The following is a 27926-nucleotide window of genomic DNA, read 5'->3' on the forward strand; positions in this document are numbered from 1 at the left end:
GGAGATGAGGCCTGCCCACCAGGATATGTCCAGGCTGAATACAGAGTCAGTGCAGAGAATGTGGGGGAGCACAGAAGGTGGGTTCAGGGAAGGGGGGAGGCGTGTGCCAGAGGGCAGGGATACACGTCCTGACAAGCCTGACACCAGCGAGGGGAGCTCTGACTTTCCAAGCTGGGGGTGGGGGGCATACAAGACCACGATAAAACGTCCAGGTACGCGGAATGAAGGGTTTCAGGCAGGGGAGGGTTGGGCTGCTCTTGGGTCAATCAAGTAGGCTGAAATTAAGGCAGGTTTTAAACGCCCAGATGAAGAATGACCTTGACGCCGCCATGTCCACACCAGCACTTCCACGTCTCTGGGTCTTTGCTCAAGCTCTTCCCCCTGCCTGGCAGGCCCTCCCTCCTGCCAGCTTTCCCCAGCTCCTTGAACTCCTCCTCTTGCTTCAAAGCCCAGCTATAATTTCCCTAGCTCCTCCCATGCAGGAAAATGTTTCTCCCTCATCTGTGTCTCCCCGATGTTTTGCAAAGTTTTGTGGTTGTTTCTTTACGTCCCTTTCTCTCCCAGGTGGCTATGTGTCACCCGCTAGCCTGTCAACAAATCAAGGGCAAGAATATGGTCTCGTTCTCAGTTTAAACCCCAGCACGTAGTAACAGTCCCTGGCACACAACGGATGCCCAAAAATACCGGTTGGAGAAGATTTAAATAGAAGTGAATACCAGAGAGCCACTGTGATACCTTGAAAGGAATGATGTGGCCAAATCAGAATTTTAGGAATATTAATCTGTCAGCATGAAAGAAGATGGATTAAAATGAAGAAAGGGGCTCGTGGCCAGGAGTCAAGAGGGGAGCCTATTACTGTAATGTGGACATGGCTTACAGAGCGGGCAGAGGGAACGGAGACAGGAAAACAATTTCCTGAGCTATCACAAGAGAATGTGGAAGGGACTTGGTAACGAATTAGCTATAAATGAGGGGGTGGGATGGGGAGCTGGGAGCCCTCAAACACTGAGACCCCAGCCAACGGGAGGAAGGTGGTGCCATGGAGAGAAATGGGGGGGGGGGGTGCAGTAGGCTGGGCAAGCAGTTCCCAGCCTCTCTTTACAGTGAGCGATTGCAATCACAACAAACATTTCTGAGCCAAAAACAACAGCAACAATCCTCCGAGTCCAAAATATACAAGCCCATCTCACTCCCCAACTCTGGACGGTTCTTTATTTACTTTTTCCTAACAGCCAATCAGAACCATTGCTTCATGGCAGGGGAGGCCGAAATGAAGACAAGGCCAGCCCGGCACCCCGCCGGAAGGAGTTCTACAAGCTTAACCGACCAGCCTTCCTCACGGAGGCCACCCGGGTGGCTGCTCGTAGGGCCTCCTTGTTCTCATCACCCAAAGCCATCTCCAGGACCTCTGGGAATGCCTGCTCCGGCACCGCAGAGGTGTGTAGGAAAGTCCCCGGACTTCCATCTGCTTCCTCTCGTTAATTCCAGGGCTGGGATTTTGTTTTCTAAAGGAATTCAACTATGGTGCCAGCAAAAGTCTAAAGGAATGGGGCAGTGCTGTATTTAAGTCACCTTTTTAAAATGTTTGCTTCTTTGTGTTCTGAGACCCAATAACATCCTATTAAGCAAACACCTCATCACCTTCAGCGATGCAGCAGAAGACATCGCGATGGAGGTGACGCGGGTTCTCAGAGCTGTGTGGTCTCTGGAAAAATGTTCAGACTTTTCTGTGCCTGGGCGCCTTCGGCTGGGGAACGACAGCTGGACCAGATGATTCCTTAGCCCTCTCGCAGGTCCCTTTTTCTCTTACTCCAAATTCCAACAGGCATCGCATGACCGCTTGGGCTACCCAGGTCCAAGGCTTCAGATTCACTTACTGCCTGCCAAGGGACGCGGGCTGCGTGGCGGGGGTCACAGAGGGGGCAGGGAAGACGCCAGCACGCGCAATCAGCGGGCGGGGGCGGGGGCGGGCTGCTCGGGGGTCCCCGGACCCACCAGTTCCAGATGCTAAGTGGGCCTGAGAATAACCTGAAAGCCTCTTCCCAGTTTAGCGCTGATGTTTCAAAGAAAAAAATACTAACTTCCAGGGCGCTGCAGCTCCAACGTGGGCTGGCTCTGTAAGAGCCCAGCCTGCAGGCGCGCCGAGGGGCTGCAGGTACTCGGGCTGCACTCGAGGAAGAGTCCGGAGCCGGCGGAACAGCCCGTCCCCTCGGGCTCCCGAGGCGCCGGGCTGCAGCGGCCGCGCGGAGGCGCACGCGGGGCGGGGCTGCCCGCTCCCCAGCCCGGGCCCGAGGCTGGCGAGGCTGCGGCGGGGCGCGCGCGCGCTGCGTGTGTGCCCGCCCGTCCCCACCGGCCCCGGGACGCCCAGGCTGGCCGTCCCCCGAGTCCCCGAGCTGGAGGAGGGCGGAGGGTGAGTGCTGGCGCTGAGACAGAGCGGGTCCCCCGGGAAGGCAGGCGGGAGGAGGCGGCGCAGCCGTCGGCGTAGACCCGGCGCGCGCTGGCTCCCCTCGCCCGGGGCGGGCGCCCCGACACACCTACCGCGCCCGCCGCCCGCCCAGCGTGCCCGGGGTCGGGACAGGCCCAAGAGCCGGGCAGCGACGCGGCCCGAGCGCGGGGGACGCGGGGGGACGCGGGGCGCTGGGTGCGGGCTGCGCTGCTCACCTGGCGGTCCGCGTCCCGGAGCGGCCGGCGGCCCCCTCGCCTCGCCCCCGCGTGCTTCCCGGCGCCGGGCAGCCCCGAGCCCGCCGCATGGACGGCCGCCGCCGCCGCCGCCGCCCCGCGCCCGTCCTGCACAGGCTCCGCTGCGCCCGGTTCCGCGTCGGGCTGCGCGGGCGGCCAGCGGCTCGGGCGCGCGGAGAGCTCTGCTCGGAGTGTGAGGCCGGGAGAGCCGCGCTCCGCGCTGCCTGCGTCCCTCCTCCTCCCCCCGCTCGCGGCCCCCCGCTGTCACCGGGAGCCGCTCGCACCGCCCCCTGGCGGTCGCCTCGGGAAGCACCGGCCCCCGACCCAGCCCCGAGCCCCAGAGGGGTGCCTGCAAGGATGCGCGCCACCGCGCCCATGGTACCCAGGGAACAGCTATCGTCTCGCAGAGGGGAGGGCAGTGGAGACCGCGGAAACGAGGGCAGGAGCCTGGAGCCTGGCAGGAGGGCGGCCCGAGGTCCGGACTGGCCAAGTAAGAGGAAAAAGTGCGACCAGGAGGTGAACCAGCTCAGGCCGGATGGTGGAAGGCTTTGAACTCCGCGCTAGTCTTATCCTGAGGTCATTGGGAGCCGCTGAAGGACCGAGGCACGGGAGGGACGGGGAACAACCACTCTGGCTGCAACAGGGTGAGGACAAGGCTGAAGCAGGGAGCCAGCAAGAACGTTTTTGCTGCAAACAAGAGCAGAGAAGGCCGCAGTGACTATAAGGGCAGCAAAGGAGGCGTCCTCATCTAAAGGGCACACGAGTCACACTCGCACACACACAAGATGAGACTCACCGGGCTCCTTCTGGAGCAGGGCGAAAGGAGAAGAGCCCTCCAAATTCTGCCTGGGGCTAGCCAGCACGCGGGAGGGAAAACACGCCTTCTGACAGCGGCATTCAGCATTTTTCTTGTCTTAGGGTCGTTCTGTGTGGGAAGAAAAAAGCCTGCTGCAAAACAGTAATAAAAAAAAATCAAACTTTAATCTGTAGCTCCAAACCCTTCTTTTTATTAATTGGCATATATGGCCCCGAAGAGGGCATGACCGTTACCCAGCCAGCTAGTGGCGGAGAATGACTGGCGCCTGGTGCCGCGCTACGTTCCTTGAATTCACGTGGAGGGTTTAGAGCCAGTGGGGCAGGGAATAGGGTGCAGGTGAGGAAACGGCCCTCCTCTCCCAGGAGAGGGTGAGGGTGACCTTAAGTATTTAAAGAGGCTGTCCAGCACAGGTAGTCTCCCTAGGTGAGCCTGTCTGTTTATGGCGGCCTCCCAAGCTGGCCTGCAGGGGCTTTTCTGAAGGTGCAGGTGCTGGGGTGGGACACTGAAGGTGGCAGGACAGGAAAGCTCCCTGCCCCGGAGTCAGGCCAAGCCCGGGATGGGTGTAGGGTGTGGGAGCAGGAAGGAGAGCAACAGGGCAGAGAGCCCCGGGTGGGGGTGGGGGTGGGTTAACAAAAGAGAAAGTGACAACCCAAGAGATTAGGCCAAAGAAACAAAGCACCACCTCGGTGCTGACCACCTCAGACGGCTGGCCTGGAGCCTGGGCAGGGCCGGTTCTCCCCGACTCGCACTGGTTTAAGTGGGATGAACAATTCCACGCTCAAACAGATTTTGATTGGAGGCAACTGGTGTGAGTGGGATTAAATTAATTCTGAGTGTCAGGAGTCCCTTGGGTCCAGATTAAGTGGCTCCAACAGCTCTGACCAGTTTGAACCATTTAAAGTGATAGAAAAATTATACAACATCGGAATATACTTAATGCCAATGAGTTGGACATTTAAAATGGCTAAAATGGTAAATTTTATGTAATGTGTATTTTGCTACAGTTTTAAAAAAGAAAACAAAACTAATGACACTCGTTCAAATTGGACTGACTTATTAACTTGTTGAAGAAATACGTGCTGAGTGCTGTGCGGGCCTCGGGGCTCAGAGGCAAAGGCGGGATGAAGACAACGCCCCAGTCCAAAGGCAGCTCAGAGCGAGGTGAGAAAGGCGCGAATCAGAGCGGCATACTAGCAGGTGGCGGGTGCAACTGGAGCATCTGCAGAAGGATCGGGGACTCGTGGGAGGGGAGCGGAAATCTGCGGTGTTCTGCCAGAGCTGAGCCTTAAAGGATGAGGGAGGTCCGCCAGGCAGGGCATGGTATGAGCAGGGTTTAGGAGCAAAGGATATGGGGTTAAAAAAAAACTAATTTTAGACATACAGACAAGTTGCAAAAATAGTACAAAGAATTTCCTTTTATTCCTGCCCTTCTTCCCTTGATGTGAACATTGTACACAACCAGAAAGCAACTGTTCTGGACCAGACTCGATCCAAGTGATCTAGGCTGGCTTTTCAGAACCAATTCTAATCCACTTCAAACCTGGTCAAATTGTCATGACCGTATTTTGCTAGTGTGTCACAGAATGACAGACTATTTAAAGTCAAGACTATAGAGTGAAATCTAGCCTCCTTTTAAACAGATATTTACATTATATATAGGCACAAGAAAGTATTAATTATACAAAATGGCAAGTTTTAAATCTCTCAGTCCTGTTGCATTTCTACTTTTATCCGTGTGCGCAAGCGTGGACCAGATTGGCAGGACTGGGTCCTCACATCTGAGATAAGCAACTAACCCTCACCCCCAGAGAGGGCAAAGCAGAGTGGGTGCCTCAGGTCACAGGCCACCCGGGGCCACCCAGCCCCCGCAGCTCCCTGGCATGTCAGTGTCTCCCGCACACATCTAGGAGGGTGGGCTGTCAGCTGCCCTCCTGCATCGCTGCAGTGCCGAGGTGCCCGCTCCTCGGAGAGCAGCCCACACTGTTGTTGGAGGCTCTTGGTTAGAAAGCCCCCTTTAATTTTAACTGAACCCTCTTCCTTGTTACTACTGCCCATCGGCCTTAGACGTGGCCCCTGGAATGAGAGACAAAAGCAAGCCCTCTGTCAGCTCAGTACGTTTCTGCCTGGCGCCCCAGGGTAACCATGAATTAACCATCAGTGGCCTCTTCACTGCGTTGTCCCCGCTGCCATCACACATGGTCCGGTCCTTCTGCACAGGACTGCCACCCCCTCAGTAAGTCTGCCCCCTGCCTAGGGCCACTCCTCCTGGGGGTCCCCAGCCTGGAGCACAGGGCCAGCACTAGTGAGGGCTCCCGAATGCTGGGGGACCAATGGCAGCTTCCTGACCCTGGAGCACGTGGGACCGGACCAAGAGCCCCACGTGAACGGCTGCAGGAAGGCGGCGTGGGACAGCTGGATGCTGGCGGCGGGAGGGATGAGGAACATGGCGCTGTGTCTCACTAAGACTGACCGCTGACTGGTACCCGCAGGGTATTTACTGGGGCTGGAGTTCCAAAAATCACACGTTGAAAAAATACTGCTCTCTACTCTTGACAAACAGCAGTGTTTTCATCCTAACGGCATTTCAGGGTGCTGGGGCCCAGCGGGGAAGATGGAACCCCTCCATTATCCCTACTTTGTTACCATTTGGAGGTGGAAGGGAAGCAGACGTGTCGTCAAACCCCTAATTTCAGGCTCCAGGGAGGTCCCGGGCCCCGTCGCAAGGCCTGCAAACCTGTTCTTTTCATTCTCTTGGTTGTGAACTTTGTAGACTGTAAAGTCAAGGGAGGCTTGTGCCCAATGAACAATAAGGAAGTAAGGGAAGTGTGATTAAAACACAACGCGGCACTGCTGCCCGCGAGCTGGTAAACACGCTGTTCTCAGCAGTGTCCGAGCTCTGTGGGTGAGAGTGAAGAAGCCGTCCCTCCCCATCTCACTTTGTTCCCTTTGGGGCCGGCCCCCACCTGCCCTGAAACCCGCAGCCCCAAGCTCCGAGGACAGAGCAAAATGACTTCTCGACGGAATGCCGGGTTTCCAGTGGTCAGGGAGTATTCCGGCCATTTTCAGGTTATCCAGCCCCGTTCCCTCCCTTACTTCTCTCTCTCCTTCTTGCCCCATGGCCAGAAAGAGGAGATAGGAAACTTCCAGTTACCTCGTACAAGACAACTTTTGGAATCCCAAATATTCAGGTTATTTCTCTTTTCCCTCTTTGCAAGTGGTAATACTTGTAGCCAGGAGGCATCACCCAGGGTGAAGCCGCGTCTCCAGGAGAAGCAACACTGAGCAAGACGGAAGGTGGACGTCACGGCCCCCAGACCCACCGGCTCCGTTCTTCGTCTGGCGATGATTAACTAGGCGAAGACAAGGCACATGGATGGAAAGAGTCCATTTGCAGGCAGTTGCTCCTCTCAGTGTGACTGGTCATTCTTTCATCCATCCATCCAACCTATAATGAAGCCAACTATGAGTGATCAAAGAGAGGATGAGAAATGTTAACCAAAGTTGAATGGGGACAGGGTGGGAGAGGCCATCCTAGACAGAAGGAAACACACTTGCAGAGGCCCAGAGGGAAGCCTGATACACTGGAGGACGGCAAAGGAGGGCGGTGTGGCCAGGGCTCGCGGGAGGGAGGGAGGCGGGGTGAGGGGGACGGCTGGACAGCGCTGAGCCTTCCAGGCGTGGCTGATGGTCCTCTGACAAGCAGCGAGGCTCAGGCACGTCCCAACAGAACAGACACAAGCCACAGGCTGGAGCCGGGTCCTGTGCCCCTGCTGTCCTAGATGCTGGCTTTCGGGGCGGTCCAGGGATCCCCGAGGGGAAGAGGTGGTGGGGGCAGCTTGAAGCAGTGGCTTTTAATCAACCAGTGCAAAAGCAGCTCTTTTCGTCGTCAACAGAGAAAACGGCTCTGTGCAGACCTGTTAAAGGTCGACGCTCAGGGTGATTTCTGCGAGTGGGTTATTTTCAAATGAGCAAGAGGAAGCCTCCAAGGGGCTGATCTGACCAGATCTCTGTTTATCCAAAGGGAGAGGGGAAAAAAGTCCCTTTCGTTAATTAAAAAAAAAAAGGTAATACAAAAACATCACTCCACAATTCTTTTGTAATGAAAAACATAAATGCAAAATAAAACAAATCCTTCATTCTAGAGGAATGCCGGGTCTGCCTTCCCTGCTTCCCGGGAGGCTGTCCCGATAAGGTCCCGGCCTCCGCCGGCCCGTGCTGCCCTGTGCCCGGCGCCGCACGTCTCCGGGGCTGCGGGCCGCAGGGGCCTCGGCACGGGAGCCACGGCGCTGCTGGCGGCTAATCGGCTTGTCCGGGCCCTGCAACTGCCGCCGCCTCCGCCCCGCTGGCGGTCTTCCCTCTTTTACCAAACTAGCTTTCTTGTTGAATGGCCTCACTTTTGTGACATCTCAGAGGCACCGCGCATCCACCGGCCACATACGGTCTGCGCGCAAACCCAGGCCCAACGGGCCGGTCTCGCGGCCTTCAAGCTCACTGCTTTTGTCGCCGGTCACCTTTGCCCAGCCTCCACTGTCAGTGTGCGGGGACCCACTGTGCGCCAGGGGTGACATCCTTCAGACTTGGCTGCCAAGGCTCCTGTGGGTCCTGCGTGCCTTTTTTCATGACTTTCATGTTTCCTGATTCATACTCTGCATGATGGTGGCATCTTCTACATGTGAGAAGCAGTTTGGGGTAACAGAAGGCAAGGATCCCCCAGCCTCCACACCAGCGTCGCCTGCTGGTCACGTCAGCACAGCAACCACCAGCCTCAGCACCGCAGTCACCTCGTTCACAAAGCAGGAGGCACAGATCTGCCCCTGCTGGAAGGAAAGGGGCTCGCGCCAGCTCGCGAGGCCCCTTCCAGCTCTCGGGTCTACAATTCTCTCAGAAATTCTGCAACAGGGAAATTCTGCAGCTTGTTCTGGAGCCACCTGAGAAAAGATGACAAACACAGAGAAGTATGTGACTTTTTAAAAATTTCAAGCTGCATCTTAAATGGCTTCTTTCATTCCTGTGATGTGGAGACTGACCACATGACTCAGGGGCCACATCATGGCTTCAGACGAAAACTTCCCCCAGCCCGTGACTTGAGTCACTAAGACTCACTGATGGAGGGGCTGCGTTCACTTACTTGGGAGGGATGAGGGGAGGACGCCTGCCCGTGCGCGAGCCCTGGAGTGGCGCCTGTGTCCCCTCTCAGTGGCTGTCGGTTCAAGGCCGTGGGGTCAGCGTCCACCGCCAGCTTCTTCCCGAGGTCACCTGCCCGTCTCAGTCGTGGCGTTCGTTCCAGGGGTGGGAGATGACATCTCCCCTCATGCAGGTGAGGGAGTGGCAGACACGTGCCCTCTGAGCGTGCGTGCTTGAGGGAGAACCGGAGCCGCGGGCAGGCGCCGGCCCGTGCTCTTCCCGCTACCCCTGGGGCCGGGCTGCAGCCATGTCAGGGAGCCCCTCTCCGCTGCCCGGCCCTCGACAGCCCACGGACCGAGAGAGCAGGTGTCGCGTGCTGTCAGGGCCGCTCTCAAAGCCTCTGAAAACATCTTGGGTTTCAGATCTCATGCACATTAAAGCTGAGGACTTCGGGCCCTACTCAAAGCATATTTAATCTAATCAAAGGTGGTTTTTTCTTCTTCGGGATTAAAACAAAAACACTGCTGGGTCTCCTCGTGCTTGTCCGGAGGCTTGGCCCAGCAGTGTGGACAGATTTCTCCTACACTCATGCCTCTTCCCAGAGCTCATTATGGATCTCGGGTTTGTTCAGGACGAGTTCTGAGGCCCGAGAAGCATTTCTTTCTTCTAAGGTGTTGGGAGGACGACCATGTCCAGGGCCAGCAGCCTGAGCGGCGGGGTCGCTGCCTCAACTGTGCTCTCGGTGGGAAAGGACCGCACCTGCTCTGTGCCCGTGAGAGGGCAGGTGTGCGAAGGGGTCACGGGTGAGCCACCCCTGCGTCTGCCGACACGATCCACTTAAGGGCAGGTGACCAGGAGCAGGAGGCAGAGGGAAGGCTGGGGAGGGGGCGAGGGGGTCTGAAGTTACAACTCTGGAAAACAGCAGCAGCTTGTTTTAATCTGGCTCGAGACGTGTAACCTTGAACAATGTCTTAACCTCTCTGAGCCCCAGTCTCCTCATCTGCAGAGTGGGTACACACACACAGACACTCTCATCCCTCTGCCTTCCCGGGTAGGGTTTTGGGAGGAGGCGGCTGCGTCCGTGGTCCGTCCCTTTGTCGGGCTCCCTGTACCGCTGGTCGTCCACTGTCATGGGAACATTCCAAGGATGAAGGCAAGGCATGTGATCGAGCAGAGAGCAAACATAAGCAAGAACAAGCACGCAGCTTAAAACGCACACTGGTGACCTGGTCCTGTGAATGGAAACCACCACCCGGTGGGAAAGCAAGCAAAGCCCCGCCACGCGGGCGAATGGTGGGACAGGCTGGGTGGGCGGAAGGCCCGGTGGGGTTTTATTTTCCCTTTTCTTTTTAATTTCTCTCCTTTTCTCTTTCTTTTGGGGTTTTTCTGTTCTTTCTCTTATGAAAAACCAACAGGCTGTTGTGAGGAGAGAAGAAAGAAACATCTTCTCACAAAATTAACTTTGTGAAATTGCGGGTCAAGCTTTTCACTCGTCAGCATCTGAAGTTCCCTGGAAGCTAGTAAGACCCGTCTCCGTAGAACAGCTTCCTGAAGGGGAGACGTGCGCCGGACACGTGTGCCCCTGGACCCTCGCTCTGCAGACTCATTAACTGCGTGACTTCCAGAAAGCGCCTTAATGCGGTCTGAGTTTTTCAGCTCTAAAGAGGAGATAACAACTCTTGACGGCATGATTTGGGCAGTCATTGCTGACGCTCACTGTTTCCCTCTTAGGGCAAGAGAGGATTTAACTTCCCCGTCCCCTTGAAGTTAAATGTAGCCCTGTGACTTGCTTTGGCCACTCCACTGGAATGGGACTTCTCTTTTTAAAAGAAAATAAAAAGAAAGAAAAGAAAGAAACAGAGAGAGAAAGAAAGAGAAAGAAAAGAAGGAAGGAAGGAAGGAAAGGAGAAGATGAAGGGAGGAAGGAAGGGAAGCTGGCAGGTGCTTTAGGTCTCAGTGCACCAAAAAAAAAAAAAAAAAATAGAGCTGGTCATCAGCAGTGACGGCAAATACCAGCATGTAAAAAAAAAAGAGAACTCACAGGAGAACTTATAAAATTGTAAGGGCAGAGACCCCACTTCCAGGCGTGTGTTTCTCTAAGGAAACACTGTGCAGCAGAGGAGGAGGAACCCCCCGCGAGGCGCCCCAGGGAACAGTGAAGGAGGGGTCCCGGGGAAAGCGCAGGAGGCCGGGCAGGGCGCGCCCTCCACCCGGGGAAGCCACAACCAAGGGGCTGACACGTGTGCAGAGCGCGCCCACTGAAGACCCCAGCTCCGCAGGCACCAGACGCCCTTGACCCACTGGAGGGGAATGTGTGCTCCACTCCAGGGTCAGGGAGCCAGCCCACGTCTCCGCGAGCCCCCCGAGCTCCCACTCCACGCTGCTTTGCTCCAGACTAAGTCCTTCAGAGAATCAGGGTGCCCACCTGCTTCGGGAGCCTGAGAGCAGCTTGGAGTCAGGCCGGGGGGCAGTCGGCAGCCAGGAGACGGCGCGTGTCCAGAGTGAGCTTGGGCTGATCCAGAGACCTCGCCTGGGAAAAGCAGGGGCGAACCTGGAGGGGAATTTCTGAACCAAATGCACACATTCACCTCGGAAAAGGAAATGCTTCAGGTGTGTCTGCGTTTTTTGATTATGAAACATGGCCAAACTCCATTGACAAAATGATTTTAAGAACTTTTATAGGAATAAAAAAAGTCAGAAGAGAAAAGAGAACTCGTGTGGGTTGAGCACCCACTCAGGGCTGGGCTCTCTGCGGAGTGCAGCGCCATGCAAACCTGCAAGGGTGCGCGGCGGCTGCCTGGCGTCTTCCTATCAGGCACTGCATTCGCCTCTCTGAGCCGCGGTGTTCACAGGCGTGGAGCGAATGGGTTGACTCTACCCAGCCAGTGTCCACCGCAGAACGACTGAGAGCACGAAATGAAATCCTGGCAGAAGCTGTGAAACGTACAGCTCGTCAAGACGCACTTGACCTTCAGTGGGAAGGGAGGCAGGCTGACTCTGGTGACGACTCCTGGCTGCTCTTCTGTCCCGCAGCTACGGGGCAGGCGGTCTGTCTTGAGTCAGGTGTCCCCCAAGGCTGACCCTAAGATGGGGATTCCAGCACACGTAACTCACACGGGGGTGACCTCAGGGAGCATGTGGGGAGAGGAGGCGAGGAAGGGAAGAAGGGCAAGCTGATGAAGGGTGTGTTAATGAGTGGGTTACCACCGTGGGCAGCCTGGGCTCTGTCCCACTGGGGACCCTCAGGGAAACCGTGGCACGTAATTCTCTGGCACCTCTGGCCCATCCCCTGCTGGGAACAAAGCACATTCCTGGGCCTAAAACTGTCCTTAGGCAGAGAGACCCAGGGAAACTCCTTGTGAGGGACTGTCTGCAAACTCGCTGGGGCAGACCCGGGGGACCACGAACGTCTCCTAAGCAGAGCCCCCACCTCCCGTCCAGAAAAGGAGGAAGGGAGAGCAGCCAGAGAGAAGTGAAGCCGGAGGAGTAAGGCGGGAGGAGCCCACGTGGAGTCTGCCCCACGTCAAAGCCTAGACTTGAAAGACTGGAAACCTGGGCGTCCAGGAGTAGAGTGCCTCTCCCACCCCATCCCACCTGACCCCTCCCCTCCTGCGCCCCAACCTTGCATTTGGAATATGCACCCACTTCTAGGGGCGGGGCCGGAAAACCTGTGGCTGAGTCCTCACGACTCCTTCCTGAGCGACGATGACGTGTCTCTTCAGCCCCATTAGGCAATGAAAGGAGGGTTGATGGTCCCCACATGCAGAAAGCAAAAGCAGGGCACCCTCACATGATTCCAGTGGGACTTTAACTGGGGGGCAGTACATAAGCTAGCGTCCAGGAGCAGGAGCTTCGGAGTGAGGCCTCGCTGGGTTCAAGGTCCAGCTCCATCCCTTGCTAGCTGCGTAACCCCAGGCAAGTTCCTTTACCTTTTTGTGCTGAAGTTTCCTCGTCTGTAAAACAGGGTAAAATACTAGTAAATTTCTCAAAGGGCTGCTGTGAGGATTAAGCGAGACAACGCGTGCAAAGCCCCATCACAGTATCGGCACGTAGCAAGCACTCGGCAAGTTCCAGCTGTTACTGTTTCTCGCTCACTTAGCAAACATCTGTGGAGTCCTCCATGTGCCCGTTCCTATTTCAGACACCAGCGACACACCAGCGAACAAGACACACTCAATTCCTGCCATGAAGTTTAGATTCTGTTGCCTTAGAGGCAGACACTACACAAGTATACAAATGAGCAACCATTATAATTTCAGGTAACAGTAAGTGCTTGACAGCTAAACAATATGAAGAAGTGAGAATGCAGCAGATCCTGGGCAGCGCTCCAGGCAGAGTGTAAAAGCCGTGAGGCGAGAACAAAGTCGGTGGGTCGAGAAAAAGGAGGAAGGCTGGTGTAGTGAGAACTGGAGGGCACGAGAGAACATGGGGTGAGAGGCAGCCATGGTAAGCAGTTTGGGTTTCACTCTGAGTTTTGAGCAGGGGTTGACATGGTTTGATTTGCATTTTAAAACACCGACTTGGGTGGCCATGGAGAGAACAGACTGGGGAAGGGACAGCAGGAGAGGAAGCAGAGGGATGAGTTACCAGGCTACTGAGTGGGTCCAGAGCGATGGAGGTGGCTCAGACGGGTGACATCAGTAAAGACGCTGACAAGCGGTTGAAATCTAGGATGTTATGCAGACGGAACCAACCCCACTTCCTGATGGCTTGGATGTGGAATGTAGAGAGAAAACTCAGTCTTAACTCTAGAAGTGTGGAGCCTGAGAGTCTAGGTAAACGGTGGTGCCCTTGTCTGAGAGAGGGCAAACTGGAGAAGACACACGTGTGAGGAGGGGCTCGGGCAGGAAATTTAGAGTTCTATTTTGGACGTGCAAACTAGGAACTGTCCAGCAGGTGTCCCAGGGAGCATGGTAAGAAGGCACTTGGCTTAGGGGAGAGGTCTGGGCTAGAGATATGCTTAGGGTCCACGAGAGTATGAACAGTATTTAAAATCACGAGACTGGGTAAGATCACCTAAGGAGTTAGGGGAGATAGAGAGCAAGTCTGATGGCTGAGCCCCAGGACGCCCCGGCACTTAGAGAGGGAAGGAAGAGGGGCAGAAGGCAGGAGGGGCAAGCAGGAGTGACCAGTGAGCAGGAAAGCCAGGAGAGTGGGCTACCCCAAATTCAACAGAAGGCAAGGTTTCCAGAAGGAGGAAATGAACCACTGTGTTAAATGCCAACGGGAGGTCAACAACATGAAGACAAGAATTGACCAGTGGAGTTAGCAAGATGACGTTGTTGGTGCCCTTGAGAATCCTGGCTTCAGTATTACTGGGAAGACGAAGGTCTGGCTGACACAGCTCAAACGCAGAACAGGAAGAGGGCAAGTAGAGGTAGGAGCGACAGCTGTTTCGAGGAGCTGTGCTATAAAGACGCCAAAATAAACAATGGCTGAAGGACTAGAGGTTGAGAAGAGATTTATTAAATTTTTTTTTTTACTATCTTAAGGGATGTTACAACATAGTGATATGCCAATGGGATAAGCCATTAGAAACGGGATGATACAAGAGAAAGATGCAAAGTCCATGAAAGGAAAGGGGGACAGGACCCCAAGAACCGGTGGTGAGCTGCCCTGGACAGAGGCAGAGGCAGAGGCAGGTCAGCCTTGCAACGGGAAGAATGCAGAGGATGCAAATACAGCTGCATGAAATATTTCTGTATGCTGAGGGAAATGGCTTCTTTCTCTCTAGAAAATCTCCCAAATTTCAACTTATGCACCTATTAAATGGCTCAGCTGGGGCTGGAGGTTTTGGGCTGCCTGCCAAGCCGTGATTTGGGGTTCACAGGCAATCGCAAGAGAGTGAAAACAGAGGACATGAGGTTACAGACCACATTCTTTTCCATTCTTGTAGGCTTCAATAAATGCTGGATTGGCTTGAATTATGAGAAAGTAAAGTCCATTTGTTGAAGACCTCCTTAAAAGACATTTACAGACGGTGCAGAAAGCCATCATTCTGGGGAGCGAATGTAGCCTCCACAGTCTCCTGCAGATGGCGAGCAGGTAAGGATGGACGCTCCGCCAGGGAGAGCTGGCCCTGGTCCACCGGCTTGCTCTCCGGTCAGTGACACGGCGTCCTCCTCGTCTCACTCACCGAGCTGACCGTGTTAGACTCTCTAAAGGGAGAGGCTGTGTCTTAGTGCACCGTGGCTCCCGCCATCCACCGCGGTGCTCGGCTGCTGTGTGTCAGGGCAAATGACGTGGCCCCTGCTCACCTGCACTGGAGATGGAAAGCAGGTCCCTAGACATGAAAGGAGACCCTTCTCACATCACGTTCCCTTAAAGGCTCCTGACCCCACGTAACTCTGACAAAGAGACTTTTGACGTTAACCAGGAGGAAACGCTCCCCGGTCGGAAGGTCTGGCGCTCTAGTGTACCCCTCTGACCGTCCAGCACTTCCTACGGTGGTGACTGGGAGATCTTCCTGGCTTCCTACTAAAATCGTAATGCCGGAAGGATGGGGTGCACAGTACCCACGCGTCTAACGCTCCGCCCGCCGTCCATCACGCCGAGGCAGAACATGTTGAATGGTTTCTCTTTCTGGGTCTGAAGCCACTTGTAACAACTCACCTACGGCAACTCATGAAAGTCCACACTGGGTCAACAACCAGGAATGGTCCCTCAAGCCTACTCCACTCCTCAGTGGGGCGGGAAGACCTGGACCCGAAAACAAGCCCTGGAGGTGTCTTGGTCCCTCATCCACAGAAACTCCCTTTCCTTCTCCCTTGGGCCCTGCAGCCACCTAGACGCGTCCGTCCCCTCCTTCCCCTCGCCTCCACACCCAGGAGCCCACTTTTCTCTGGCCTCTTATGGGGTCTGTCAGACCCATGGACTGTTTTCTTCCCAAGACAGCTAATTAGGACTAGGAAATTTAGAATATCAGCCCTTGGAGTTGTAAGCCTGCACGATAAACACCTCGTCCAGATTCCCGAGAACGCCCCCCGCCCCGTCTGACTCCCGTGTGCTTCCCAGGTCCCCTTCTCGTACCCTCAAGGATGTGCGCTTCGTCTGCAGGAGGGACGAGGACGGAGAAACGGACTCATCCTGCTGGGAAAGCCTCCACATGTGAGTGGCTGTCTGGGAGCCACGCCTGGGTAGACAGCACGTTGCTTTCTAGGACCCTGAACGGCACACAGAGGCTGAAGACCTGCTTCTCTGTGGGATGGCCCAGAAACGACACCAGGCTTCCAAGCAGTTCTGCATGCAAGGTGGTGACTGCAGCTGGGGGAAGGAACCATGAGTGAGGAGCGTCCCAAAACTTGGATCGGTTTGCTCTTTGAGACCCCAATCCACACATCAGGTCGCGGACAGAGGCGGCCACCCTGCAGAAGCTGGGGCGTGACTCTGAGCTGACTGACGGCATTAGCACGTCTAGAGAAAGACTGCGGAGCCCAGGTGAGAGCCGGCCACTCGGAGCCTTGGTCAGGAAGGCACACTCGGGGTGGGCCCATCCACGCCGAGTCGAAGGTCCGCTCTGGACAGTCCCTGCAGCCGCTCTTCACCGTCGCCCTCCTGCGGGCTCAGGAGATGATTTGCAAACACTGACGGAGCTCCCAGCATCAAGCCCTGATACTTGCACTCACTCTTCTCTTCCCCATGGAGGGTGAGGAGAGGCTGGGAGTAGCGTGCACACGGCAGGCCGGGTCCTGCTCCAGGGGAGAGTTGCTCTGAGACGGGGCTCGGGACAGGGGCAGCAGGGGCCACCAGGAATGGGTCGACAGAATTATCCAGGCTGCAATCAACACCTTCCTTTCACCTCACCTAATTAAAGAATTTTCCAGACTCTTTAGGGCAGAGGAAGCCAGTCGTTTATTTTAGAGCCCCGCCCCACAGTAAGGGGCTTGGTGTTGTGCCGGGGTCCCCAAGACCACCTCCAGGGGCAGTGATTTGCGAGGACTCACAGGAGTCAGTGTGTGGCCGCACTCATGGCAGGGAAAGGACGCAAAGCCAAATCAGCAAAGGGAAAAGACAGGTGGGAGAAGCCCAGAGGAAACCGGGTGCAAGCTTCCAAGCGTCCTCTCCCAGTGGGGCCACACAGGACGCGCTCCCTGCCGCCAGCAGCAAGTTGTAACGACATGTATGAAATGCCACCCAGGGAAGCCCATCAGAAACTCAGTGTCTCAGGCTTTTACTGGGGGCTGGTCACGCAGACACCCTATTGCACCAACATTCCAGACTCCCAGAAGGAAGCCAGGTGTTCAGCAAAAACCAGATCATGCAGACAGGACAGGCATGATGCGCGGCCTTTATCAGCCATGGGGGTTTTACATCAGCGCAGGGAACTGCTTGCTGGCCAGGTCCCCACATGCCAGCCAAAGGCCAACGTGACAGGCAGGCCTTTCTAAGGACAGCAGGCTCAGGCCTGTCGTGGGACCCCTCCTGCACGGGTGTATATGATTAAACTTATGTCCTCTATACAGTAAACATACAAAGTTCTTACTCAAAAGCACAGGTTCAAACACCATCAGCAACCCCTGCCACCTTCCTCTCCCGACATCGCCGCGGACGCAGCTCTCCACCAGGAGGACCGGCAGGCTGCCGCCGTCAGGAGCCTAGTGCTCCGAGCCGGCAAAACAAAACCCAGCCCACCCCCGCCCCCTCCCGCCTCCCACCTCCACCGTGCACCGTGACCCCCAGTGGACTGGACTTTGGAGCAGCCCCCCGACCTGCAGTGCTAAACAGCGTTCACACACCGTCCCTTTCTCATCCTTCCTCAAACCTAAATCGACCAGAACGGTGGTCCCAAGTCCTGGTTCCCAGACCTGGAGGGGTCACACCCCTCACCCTAAGGAACTGTTTCAGGGACCTTCCTGGAGGCGGCCACAGTGACGCTCAGGGGAGCCCGACCCTCTGAGCCTCATGAAGGCCCCCTTCACACGGCTTCCTCCTTCCTGCGTGTCCCAGATCTGTCCCATCTCCTGCTACAGCTGGGATGTTACTGACTTATTTTTGCTTTTCTGACGCAAGCTGTTCCTCTGGCTCAGCCTGGGTCACCGTGAAGTTTTCTTTAGACAGTTTCTCAAATATCTTGTGATACATGAACTCAGGCACCCTGAAATTAGCCTTGAATCTATGCAATGACAATGACTCAGTGGCTCTCAGACCTGCACAAACCCTAGCCCCAGCCCTTTCAGACCCGAGGAAACCCTAACCCCCAGCCCTTTCCACACAGTAATGACTTTGCCCAGTTTCTTTTTCTTTTCTTTTTCCCAAAGGACAGAGTGTAGGAAAGCCGTGAGGGGAGATGAACCCTCTTGAGTCTTCCTAGCTCCATGAGTATGTCCATGAAAGCCAGATTTGGGTGCCCCTCCACATCCAGAACACTAACCCCAGTAGGAATTCCCCTTCTGTCTTCTTTTTTCTGCCAAGTTGAGAATCTGGGCTGTCTGTGTGTGGGGCCGGGGGGTGTTTCAGGACAAATGACATCATGCAGACCCACAGAAACAGATGTCCAGACTCTCTGTGCTCCACGAACGCAGCTTCGTGCCATCTACTGGAATGGAGACCAGCCAGGCCACCCGGAGGGAGTGTCCAAGGCGAGTGGGTGGGACTGCAGCGCTGTCCGTGCACTACAACAGGAGGGGCCTGGGCTGGAACATGCCACGAGGATGTCCAGCAATGGGCACGGAAGGCCAGCGCTCAGACCCACAGCAGGCAGAGCCTCTCGCCCACTGGGCGGACCTGTGAACGAGGCACTGAAGTAATTTTTCCATTCCACTTTCCCCTCCCCTCCGTCCAGAAAGGCAGAGGGTATTTTTAGCAGGGCAAATGAATGTCCCACAAAAATGAACATAAAAGTACCATACAGGGGACAGGGCACCCTCCCACCGGTTTCCAAGAGATTCCTAGAGTCGACCATGAAATGAAACAGGCTTCAAAGCCAGTCCTGGCAAAGTGGGCAGGCTCAGGCCACACCAGTCTGCGAGAGCCGCGAAGGAGACGGAACGTGGCCCGCGGAGCCCAGACGTGGTAGGAGGAGTGTGCAAGTGTGTGCGAGCCCACAGAGCGCCCTGGCGCCTCTCCTTGCTGTCAGGGAGGCTTGTTTGCCAAACCCAACGACCCCTCCCCGTGCTCACCTTCCCTGACATCTCTGTGGCGTCCGACACATTCCCTCTGCCCCGGGCCTCTGCACGACGATCCTGTCTTCAGGCTCCTCCACATCTTTGCCTCGAGCTTACCCGAGGCCCCAGGTCCCCCCGGAACCTACTCTTCCTTCACCACCCCGCCCCCCGCACCTCAGTTAAAGTCACTTCCAGTCCCTCAGGCCAAAACCCCGGGGTCACCCTTGACTCCTCCCTCTCACACTCCGCATCCAAACTGTTGGCAAATTCTGCTGATGCACTGAGACCTTGCACCACCTTCACCGCTCTCCCCGGTCCACGCCACCGTCAGCTCTCACTTGGATGATGGCACTGGCTTCCCGATGTGTCTTCCCGCCTTGATCGGGCCCCCCTTAGGCCACGAGCTTAACACCAAAATCTGATGGACAGTGTTAGGATGACAGTGAGGTAATGTCACTCTGCTCAAAGACTCCCAGCCCTGCACAGAGGGGAAACCAAAGTCCTCACCATGGTCTTCAAGGCCCCAGGCGGTCCAGCCCCTTCTCTCTTGCCTTTTCTCTTCCCCGTTAGCCTGGCGGTCATGCCGCTCCTGCCACGTGGGCTCCACGCTGGGTCTCACGCTCGCCGGGCACACTCGTCTCGGGGCCCCGGCGCTGCTAGTCCCCCTGCCAACCACTTTCCCCCGATATCCGCATGGCTCCCCCTTCGCTGTCTTCAGGTCTTTACGCAGACGCCGCTTCCTTGCTCGCTCCTTGGCCACCCTGGCACTTTGTTCCTTCCTTCCTTTCTTTCCCTCCTTGCTGCTGTCACCACCTACCCCGCCCTGGAGTAAACGCCCCCATCCTGCCTGTCTGCCCCACTAGCGGGCAAACCCCTCGACGGCGCAGACCTCGTCTCTTCCTGGTGGCCTTCGCTGCCGCACCTCTGACAGAACCCTTCACTGAATCACAGAACGAAGAAGGACGGCGCCACGTGCTAAACCCCCACCACCTCTCCTGAGCTCCCCGCTCGAAACGCGGACACCACGCCGGTCACATCTCCCGGCCCCGGGAGCTCCCGGAGCCGCGCATCCAGCCAAATGCGGCGGGGCTGCTTCCTCTCCCGACGTGGGCCTTCCTTCCGATGACTTAATCCAGTCTGTGCTGAAGTCAGAAACCATGGCAAACCTCTCAGAGTGAGGCAGGGTCAGCGGCTTCGACAAACTGCAGCCTCTACGTCCTCAGCTGTAAAGCGAGGGTAGTAACGCCCCCTCCCGGCAGGTGCTGTGAGAAGCAAGCCGTCTGCGCCACGTCTCCTGGCGCCGGGCACGAGGCAGGCGCTCAGTTAACCCCCTCCCGCGCCCCGGCGGCCGCCGTGCCCCCGGGGCCCGCCCCTCCCCGCGCGCCTCCTCACCACCACGCCGCGTGGTTCCAAACTCTGCACCTTCCTTCTCAAGAGGGAACCTTTCATCCAGCCCAACCGCAGAGTCAAATACAGCCAAACCACGCGAACTCGCTTCACAGACCAGCCCAACGAGCTTATTTCTTAGCAGGAGCCGCTCAGGAAACACTCGGGAAGGCGAGGGCCCCGCCCGCCGCGAAGCGTGTGGCCGGTTCCTGGGCTGAGCTCTCCGGGCCACCTGCAGACCTCCGAGCCCCATGGGCTCCTCCTTGTCTCGGGGCCGTTGGGAAAGCTGCCCCTTGAGCCTAGAACGCACCTTCCCCTCTTCCCCTCCCCCCATCAAACAACCCCACACCCGTCAGGACCCTTAAGGCAGGCCATCCTTTGAAAAGCCCGCAGAGCCCCCTCCTGCGCTCCCACCACCTCATCCGCTGGCCCCGCCCCGGCGTGGACCGTGCCGAGCAGCACGGCTGTGAGCCCCGCTGGGCAGGGAGTGTCCTCCACCTGAACTCAGGACCTAAGGTAGTATTTGGCACCCCGTCGGTGCTGAATACGTGTTTTTTGAATGAATGAACAAGGGAGTAAGTGAAAGAATGGATGATTCAATAAGCGAAAGAAGAAATGCAACACTCCACTAGCCCACGTGGAGGTGCGGGAAGGCATGACCAGACTGGAGAGCATGCTATTAGGAACAGACCCAAGATGGCACCCACGCCACCACCTCCCCTCACCGAGTCACCTCTAAGCCCCGCTTCACACAGCTGCTGCCTCTGGGCTGCCTCAGCCATCCCGGAGGCTTCCATTCCCATCTGGGGTCTGACTCCCCAAGCAACAGTCCCAGATTCTGTGCCAAACTTAAGTTTTCCTTGCCCACGGCTCTTCCATTTGGATTTTGGCAGCCACCAGTCCCTCCACAAGAGATCTCTTATACCTCTGGATCCGGGGAGTGTCTGTGTTCGGGGCACAGGCAACCCTTCTTGTACAAGCTACATTCTGAAACTCCACCGACTGAAAGGCAAATCCTATAGTATCACGTTCGAGAAGGATTTTCGCAGGTTTGGTGAAGGTAAAGGCATCCTCCGTTCCCATGGAGACGTGGTATTTCACAGTGAGAGAGGACAGAGAAGAAAATTAAAGTTACCTGCCTTGAAATGTAGTAGAAAATGTGACACCCCGAAGTCCAGATGTGTAGGGCAGGAGCGGACCCCCGCAGCCTCCAGCTCTCGGCTCAGTTTTCTCCCAGCCTTTGGCAAACACAACAGAGTGTGGTCACATTAACGAAGACCGGTGCTTGTCAGTCACCACGCAGTCTGGACGCCACCCGGGCCGGCTGGGGGCACGCGGCGGCGATGTGCTTTACAAGCCCGTTCTCACAGCCCTGCTGCGCTTCACAATTCATCCCGGCGTCTCGGCTTTCAAGCCAGTCCTTTTTCTCTAGAACCTGTGCTAAGGTTTAAAGGAAGTCTTTTGCTTTCTGCTCTTGTTTTACATTGTTGACTGAAGCCATAAAGTCACCAGACAGGAGAGCTGGAAAGACCTTGGGAGACTATCTGGTCCACCCACCTCGTTTTTATGGGCAAGGAAGCTGTCAGAGGCGGCTTTAGCTTTGGATTTTACGAGGCCTATTTGTGTCAACAACGTGATTGACTGCTCTGCTTCTGACACTGAAGATTCGTAAGGGGAAATATAAAAAAAGGTCAGTGCTCTTCCCGATGGGAGGGAGCATGGAGTAGCAGCTCTCACTGCTGTCACCGTTCCTGTGCCACCCCGCCCCCGCTGACACAGTTTACCCCTCCCTGGTGTAAGCCAACCACAGCAGGAGTGGCTGTCAGATGTCGCTGCTCTTCTTAGAGAGGAAAGTACCGGAAGGTCAGAGGTGACTTCCTGTCCGCAGGGTGACTCAGACCGAGAGAAAGGACTGAGGAGCCCTGAAGCAATGAGATGTCCAGTCAGCTGCACCCACTCCTCCCAAGGGGGGTTTCTCTTAGGAGTTCCGGTGTGGGGACACATAAATAAATAAGCTTCTGTACACTACTGCTGCTACAGCCCCCCCCCTCCACTGAGCAGGGAGCCACAGAACGTGGCCACGAGGCACGGCTCGGTTTAGGAGCAGTGTACGCCACAAGCTGTGGTGCGTGACGCCGGAGGGCTGAAGCTCGGAGTCATTCTGCAAAAGGCACCAAGTTCAGAGCTAGAAAAGCAAAAGCAGAATCTGTTCACAGAGTCAGTGGAAAAGATCAGGAGTGGAGGACTGGGTTCATGTCAGCTCTGACGGCAGTGCCTGCCTGGAGTCCTGCATTGAGAAGGGCTGGGAGGCTGGGAGTCAGTGGACAGCAGGGCTGTTACACATTAGCGATGCCTGCAGTAGGCCAGGGTGGAGAGGAACAGCAAGCATGCTAGACCTTTTCTTTTTCTTTTCAGATTTAATTTTATTTTATACGAGAATTGCATGTATGCAGCTTTCAGTCAAATTGTGCTTCCACGGTCTACAATGTCAAACAGCAGTCCTCTTCCCCCAGGCTTGCCAGCAGGGCCCCCTCCTCACTGAAGAAACTGCGCCAACAATAAACCTGGGTTACAGGGTGCTCTGGAAACATTAAACTTTGGAGATTATTATGAGAAAAATTATGGGCGATTCAAGAATAAAAGCAAGAAGCTACTGGCCCTCAATAGAGCACACAGGAAATAAAATGCAAGATGGTAAGCTCCTTGACACCGGTCTTGGCAATGATTTTTTTGAATCTGACGTCAAAAGTAGGAGAAACAAAAGCAAAAATAAACAAGTGGAGCCGTGGTAAAGTAAAGAGCTTCCGCACAGCAAAGCCAGCCATCAGCACGATGATGATGGGAAAAACATTTACAACTCACCTGTCTGCTAAGAGGACAACATCCAAAGTATATAAAGAATTCATACAGCTCAGGAGTGAAAAAAAAAACCAATCTGATTGAAAAAGAGGCAAAAGACTTAAATAGACATTTTTTCAAAGACAAAGCCAACCCGTACCTGAGACAACGTTCAACATCACTGCTCAAAGGGAAATGCAAGTTAGAACCACAACGAGATATCACCTCATGCTTGTTAGAAGAGCTACTGTAAGAAACAAGAAATAACTAGCTGATGAGGGTGTGGAGAAAAGGGAACCCTTGTGCACTGTTGGTGGGAATGTAAATTGGTGCAGCCACTATGGAAAAAAGTATGAAGGTTCCTTAAAAAGTTAAAAATAGAACTGCTGTAAGATCCTGCAGTTCTACTTTTGGATATTTATCCAAAGAAAAGGCAAACACTAACTTGAAAAGACACATGCGCCTGCATGTAGCAGTATTTACAGTGGCCAAGACACAGAAGCGACCTACGTGTCCACTGATGGATGGACAGAAGGTACTGGGAGGTCAGGGGTCACTCCCTGTACCCAGGGTGATTCAGACTGGCAGAAAGGACTGAAGAGCTCTGAAGCAATAATTTTCTTTATCTAGAAAGTGACAGATAGATAGACAGACAGACAGGCAGGCAGGCAGGCAGGCAGACAGAAAATGGAGTATCATTCAACCTTAAAAAACAATGAAATCTTCCCATTTGGGACAACATGGATGGACGTGGAGGGTATTATGCTAAGTGAAATAGGTCAGACAGAGAAAAACAAATACCATATGATCTTTCTTATATATGGAACCTAAACAGAAATGAAAACAAAAACAAAAACCTCAGCTCATAGATACAGACAACAGGTTCATGGTTGCCAGAGGCGAGGGGTTGGGGTTAGGAGAAAATGGGTGAAGGAGGTCCAAAGGCAACAAAACAAACCAGAACAAACAAAAAATATCCCCTGAGGCTGTGTTTACATACATTCATGCAGCCCTTACCCACACAGTCACTCAATAAATATTTAATGAAAGAATGAATAAACACCATTTTAAAATTTCAACTTAATATTCCAAGAATAGAAACAGAAAGAATTTTGCAAAAAAAAAAGGAAATACAAACCCACGTTTGTCGTCCATCCAGGATGACAACAGGGTAGGGCAGGTAAACACTGTTCATAGGCCAGAGCGAAGCCCCAAAATGACAACTTAACCATCATCAAGGGAAAGGGGTGGGGGCAGTACCTCAGCGGTGGTGGGGGTGTCAGTCCCCATGACTGGGGGAGAGGGGGCTGGCTGATGCACCTGGCCACCCTAAAGAGGATGCTGAAATCTCTAATTCTATTTGTAAATTTGCCAATTTCTCCTTTCAGGTCCGTGAGTTTTCTACTTGATGTATTTTGATCTTTGTTATTTGGTGCAAAAACACTGAGAACGGCTGTTTCCTCTGGCGAAGTGACCCTGCGTATCCTGCTAAGATTATTTGCAGTGAAGTCTGCTTCGTGTGGTACTAGTGTAGGCACTCCCGCTTTATTTTGATCAGTGCTAGCTTGGTGTGTCTCTTCCGCTCTTTTACTTTTAATTTATTGTGTCTTTATAAAGACGTTCGCTGTCGCTTTATCATCGACTTGACTTTTAACCTGGTCTTTGCGTCATCCACACTTTGTGCAGTAAGTCGTGTGTTTCTTCCTGTTGGATTTCTGTTTGTTCCAACTGTTAGAATTTTTTCCTATTTAATGACTTCTTTTGGATTAATTGCATATTTTTCTGAATCCATTGTTCTTCTCCTTTGGGGACTTACTAGTTACGACCCTGCATGTGGCAGCTGTTCCAGAGCGCACAGTCAACAGCACTCACCGTCACAGTCCGCCTTCACACAGTGGCAGTCTCGTTACACACGTGCGCGTGTGTACACACGTACGTGAGAGAGTTTCGCTCTGCCTACACATCTGAGCTCTAAGCAAACACGGAGCTGGTTTCCACAGCTCTCTCCTCCCTGGAACTCTGCCTCCACGACTGTCAGCTGCCTCAGGCCCCCAGAGCCCCAGGCTCGACTGCTCGGCCCAGGACACCGTGTTCTGCTCGCGAACTCCCTGCACGCTGCTGTTCGGAACGCAGCTCCTGGCAGAGAGCTTCAGAGACGGAAGGCCCGTCTCACTCGCTTCCCTCTCCTCTGGAATCACAGTCTTCATCTTCATATTCTCCCACATCTTAAAACAGTTGTTCCGCACATTCTGTCCAGTTGTACTCTGTTTGAGGCAGGAGAGTAAATCTGGTTCCGAGATACATTTTTAACACTGTCGGATTCACTTGACAGGTGTTTATGGAGGATTTCTGCACTCATTTTCATAGCTGAACATGCCTGCCTGCCTACAGGGCCACGATTCCCTCTCGATTATAAACACAAACACACGTGTGTATGAACCTGTGTCTGTGTGTGGGCGTTTCTTGCCCAGTTCTGGATTCAGTTACACCAGACTCTTAAAACACTACAATGATCGGGGAAGGCTTTGCTCTTTTTCTATTTTCTGGACTAGAATTAGGGAGCGTCTGTCAATCTTCTGTGTTTGTCGTTAAGAGCCTCCCCCGCCCTGGAGCCGCTTTAGGTCTGTTCTCCCCTAGTCCCCCGCCATGAAAATTTACTACCGCAGAGACACTGCGCCTCTGTCTATGTCCTGTGACCCTTTGGAGGATCACACACTGTTTTAGTGTCTAAGACTCCCCCTCACTTTCCCCAAACCAGTGCATTTCTATCCCACTGAGAAGATACAAGATAGGAGTTACCTGTTCCTTAAAGATCCGTAAAGTCTGCAAAGCTTTCACCTAAAAAACTCCCTGGGCTGCGGCTTTCTGGGAAAGGAGAGCTTTGGTCACCATCTTGCTTCTTCAGTGCTTACTGGGCTGTTTGATATTTATATTTATCCTTGAGCCAGTTGGGAATTTAAGTGTCAACTCAGAAAGGCAGAGCTGTCACTCGGGCAGGACACGCCCGCCTGGCACCCAGGCAGCACCCTTCTGACCGGCACGGGCCCTCCCTGATGGGCCAGCACCAAGCACCACCTTGTAGAGCAAAATCTGTTTCACCTACAGTTTCAAATATATTAGACCGCAGTCGTCACAGCAGTCTTATTATTTTGAAATGCCTCACACACCCGCAGCTACTTCCTTTTCATCACTCTGCACGTTGTTTTATATGATTAACCAGTCTTCCCAGAAGACCATCTTGTTTATCTTTTCAAGAAATTTAAAGATCAGCTTTTAATTTTACGGACCTTCATTACTGTTAGTTTTTAGTGTTATTATATCTTGTATTATTATTGTTTCCTTACTCTTTACTTTGATTTCTGCCCTTAATATTTCTTTCTTTCTGATTTCTTTAGTTTTGCTCTAATTTCCCTTTTCTTTCTTCTTGAACTAAACACTTAGCTCATTAGTTTTCAATCTTTCTTGATTCCTGACACATTTATTTAAATTGATAAATTTCCTTCCAAATACCGTTTAGCTACGTCCATAAATTTTGGCTTAAAATCCTTTGTTTATTCTGTTTTCTGTATTATCTTCTTGAATTCCTTTTTAATCTAAAGATTATTTAGAGGTATGCAATTTCATATCCAGACTTAAAGGATTTTAAAAATTATCAAGAACTGTAAAGAGTCTTGGGTTTTACCTACTTGTACGCTAACAAGGGAGCCAGTCACCGTATCAGAAACACTGGTGGAAGACACGAGACTCCTGGGTCAAAGACAAAGGACTTAATTTAATGACTTCATTTTCTTACTGGATCTCTTTGCCTTCGAAATCCTACAAGAGGGATGCACGTGTGGGTCCAGGAGGGCGCTGCAAAGGCAGTGGGTTTCAGTCACGGTTGAGGGACCCTCAGGTTAGGAAATGCCAATCTTCCGTAAAAGCCAACCTACCTAACATTTGCCCCACAGGGAGACACTATCTTCATCTTACTAGACAGCAAACAGACCTGCCCTCGGCCATGGAGGGAGATACTAGTTTTATTTTCCAAGGCTATGGGCTATACAAACACCCTTGGAAAGGTAGTCAAAAGCTGACAATGCCTCTGTGCAGAAGACAAACAGAAACACAAGCGACCCATGGAGAATTGTCTTCGAACAATTCTTTTGTCACTATTTCTAACATGATTGCATCGTGGTTAGACAATATGGTCTGTGTGATACTGACCTTCATGGAGGCTGGGGAGGGTCTCCAGGAATGAGAGCATCACATAGCCCAGAACCTGCAGACCAGCTCCATTCCCAGTTCCTTCGTCAGGCATCGCCTCCATCAGACAATCTCCCTTAAGTTCTTGGAGAGAAGCAGGTTATCTCCAAGGGGAAAGACACTTCTTAGGTTGAAATGCACTGTCGTTGAGGACACGAGCAGGAAGGGAATGAAGAAGCAAATGCCTCAGGGCAGCTGGTCATCATACCGTGTTCTCACTGGATTCCCAACTTGGGAGGGTCTGAAATTCTCCCCACCTCCCCAGTCCTTCCATTTCCCCCATATGCATACCTGGCATCAAGGCTGCTCGCGCTAATTTCCATTCCACGAAAGTGATGGGGCCAGAAGAGCTCCTGCCAAGGCAACGTAGGGGATAAGTCAGAGCAAAGTTCACCCTCTATAGCTACACCCACCGCCCCGTGATGTGCCCGCCCCAGGCTGCCGTGCGCTTCCATCCACACCCACTCCCAGCTGTCTCTGGGCTCCTCACGGCCTTTTCAAAGTGTTGATGTTAGTTCCACAGACTCTGCCTTCTCCCCTCCTCTGTCAATTCCTGACTGCATATTAGTTGGAACTGAGGAGTATTTAAAAAATTCTACTGCCTAAAATCTGCTTCTGAAGATTCTGCTACAAGTGGCCCAAGGAGTGCACGCCCCTGATCATCAACAGACATGAAAGCTCCCTGGGTAATCCTAAGGTGCAACGGCGGTCTTCAGTCACCGTCTCTAATTTCC

At 54.0% G+C, this 27926-nt stretch overlaps 1 protein-coding gene and 2 long non-coding RNA genes across 15 annotated transcripts in view; 1 reads left to right on the forward strand and 2 right to left on the reverse strand.

Moving 5' to 3' along the window:
* THSD4 (thrombospondin type 1 domain containing 4) overlaps positions 1–2801 on the reverse strand; it is a 485629-nt gene extending 482828 nt beyond the window's left edge. The window contains exon 1 of the mRNA XM_074353946.1: positions 2662–2801. The gene's annotated coding sequence lies outside the window, so the exon portion shown is untranslated. The remainder of the gene's footprint in view (positions 1–2661) is intronic.
* On the forward strand, positions 384–3662 carry LOC141575214 (uncharacterized). The gene is made up of 2 exons (XR_012502627.1): positions 384–1437; positions 1648–3662. It is a non-coding gene; the product is annotated as an uncharacterized LOC141575214 (long non-coding RNA).
* LOC123616917 (uncharacterized) lies at positions 3196–27703 on the reverse strand. 13 transcript variants are annotated; one of them, XR_012502618.1, is made up of 9 exons: positions 27484–27703; positions 21245–21347; positions 15650–15883; positions 14494–14903; positions 11046–12573; positions 8625–9745; positions 6648–8424; positions 3476–3604; positions 3228–3366 (listed from the first exon to the last, which is right to left on the reverse strand). It is a non-coding gene; the product is annotated as an uncharacterized LOC123616917 (long non-coding RNA). The 13 variants fall into 13 exon arrangements; XR_012502621.1 differs by lacking the exon at positions 27484–27703 and having other exon boundaries at positions 11046–12336; positions 12550–12573; positions 21245–27465; XR_012502619.1 differs by lacking the exon at positions 27484–27703 and having other exon boundaries at positions 11046–11702; positions 12266–12573; positions 21245–27465.
* Positions 27704–27926: the final 223 nt, after the last annotated feature.

This window comes from Camelus bactrianus, chromosome 27, assembly GCF_048773025.1.
Source record: "Camelus bactrianus isolate YW-2024 breed Bactrian camel chromosome 27, ASM4877302v1, whole genome shotgun sequence".
In the NCBI taxonomy this organism is placed as follows: domain Eukaryota; kingdom Metazoa; phylum Chordata; class Mammalia; order Artiodactyla; family Camelidae; genus Camelus; species Camelus bactrianus.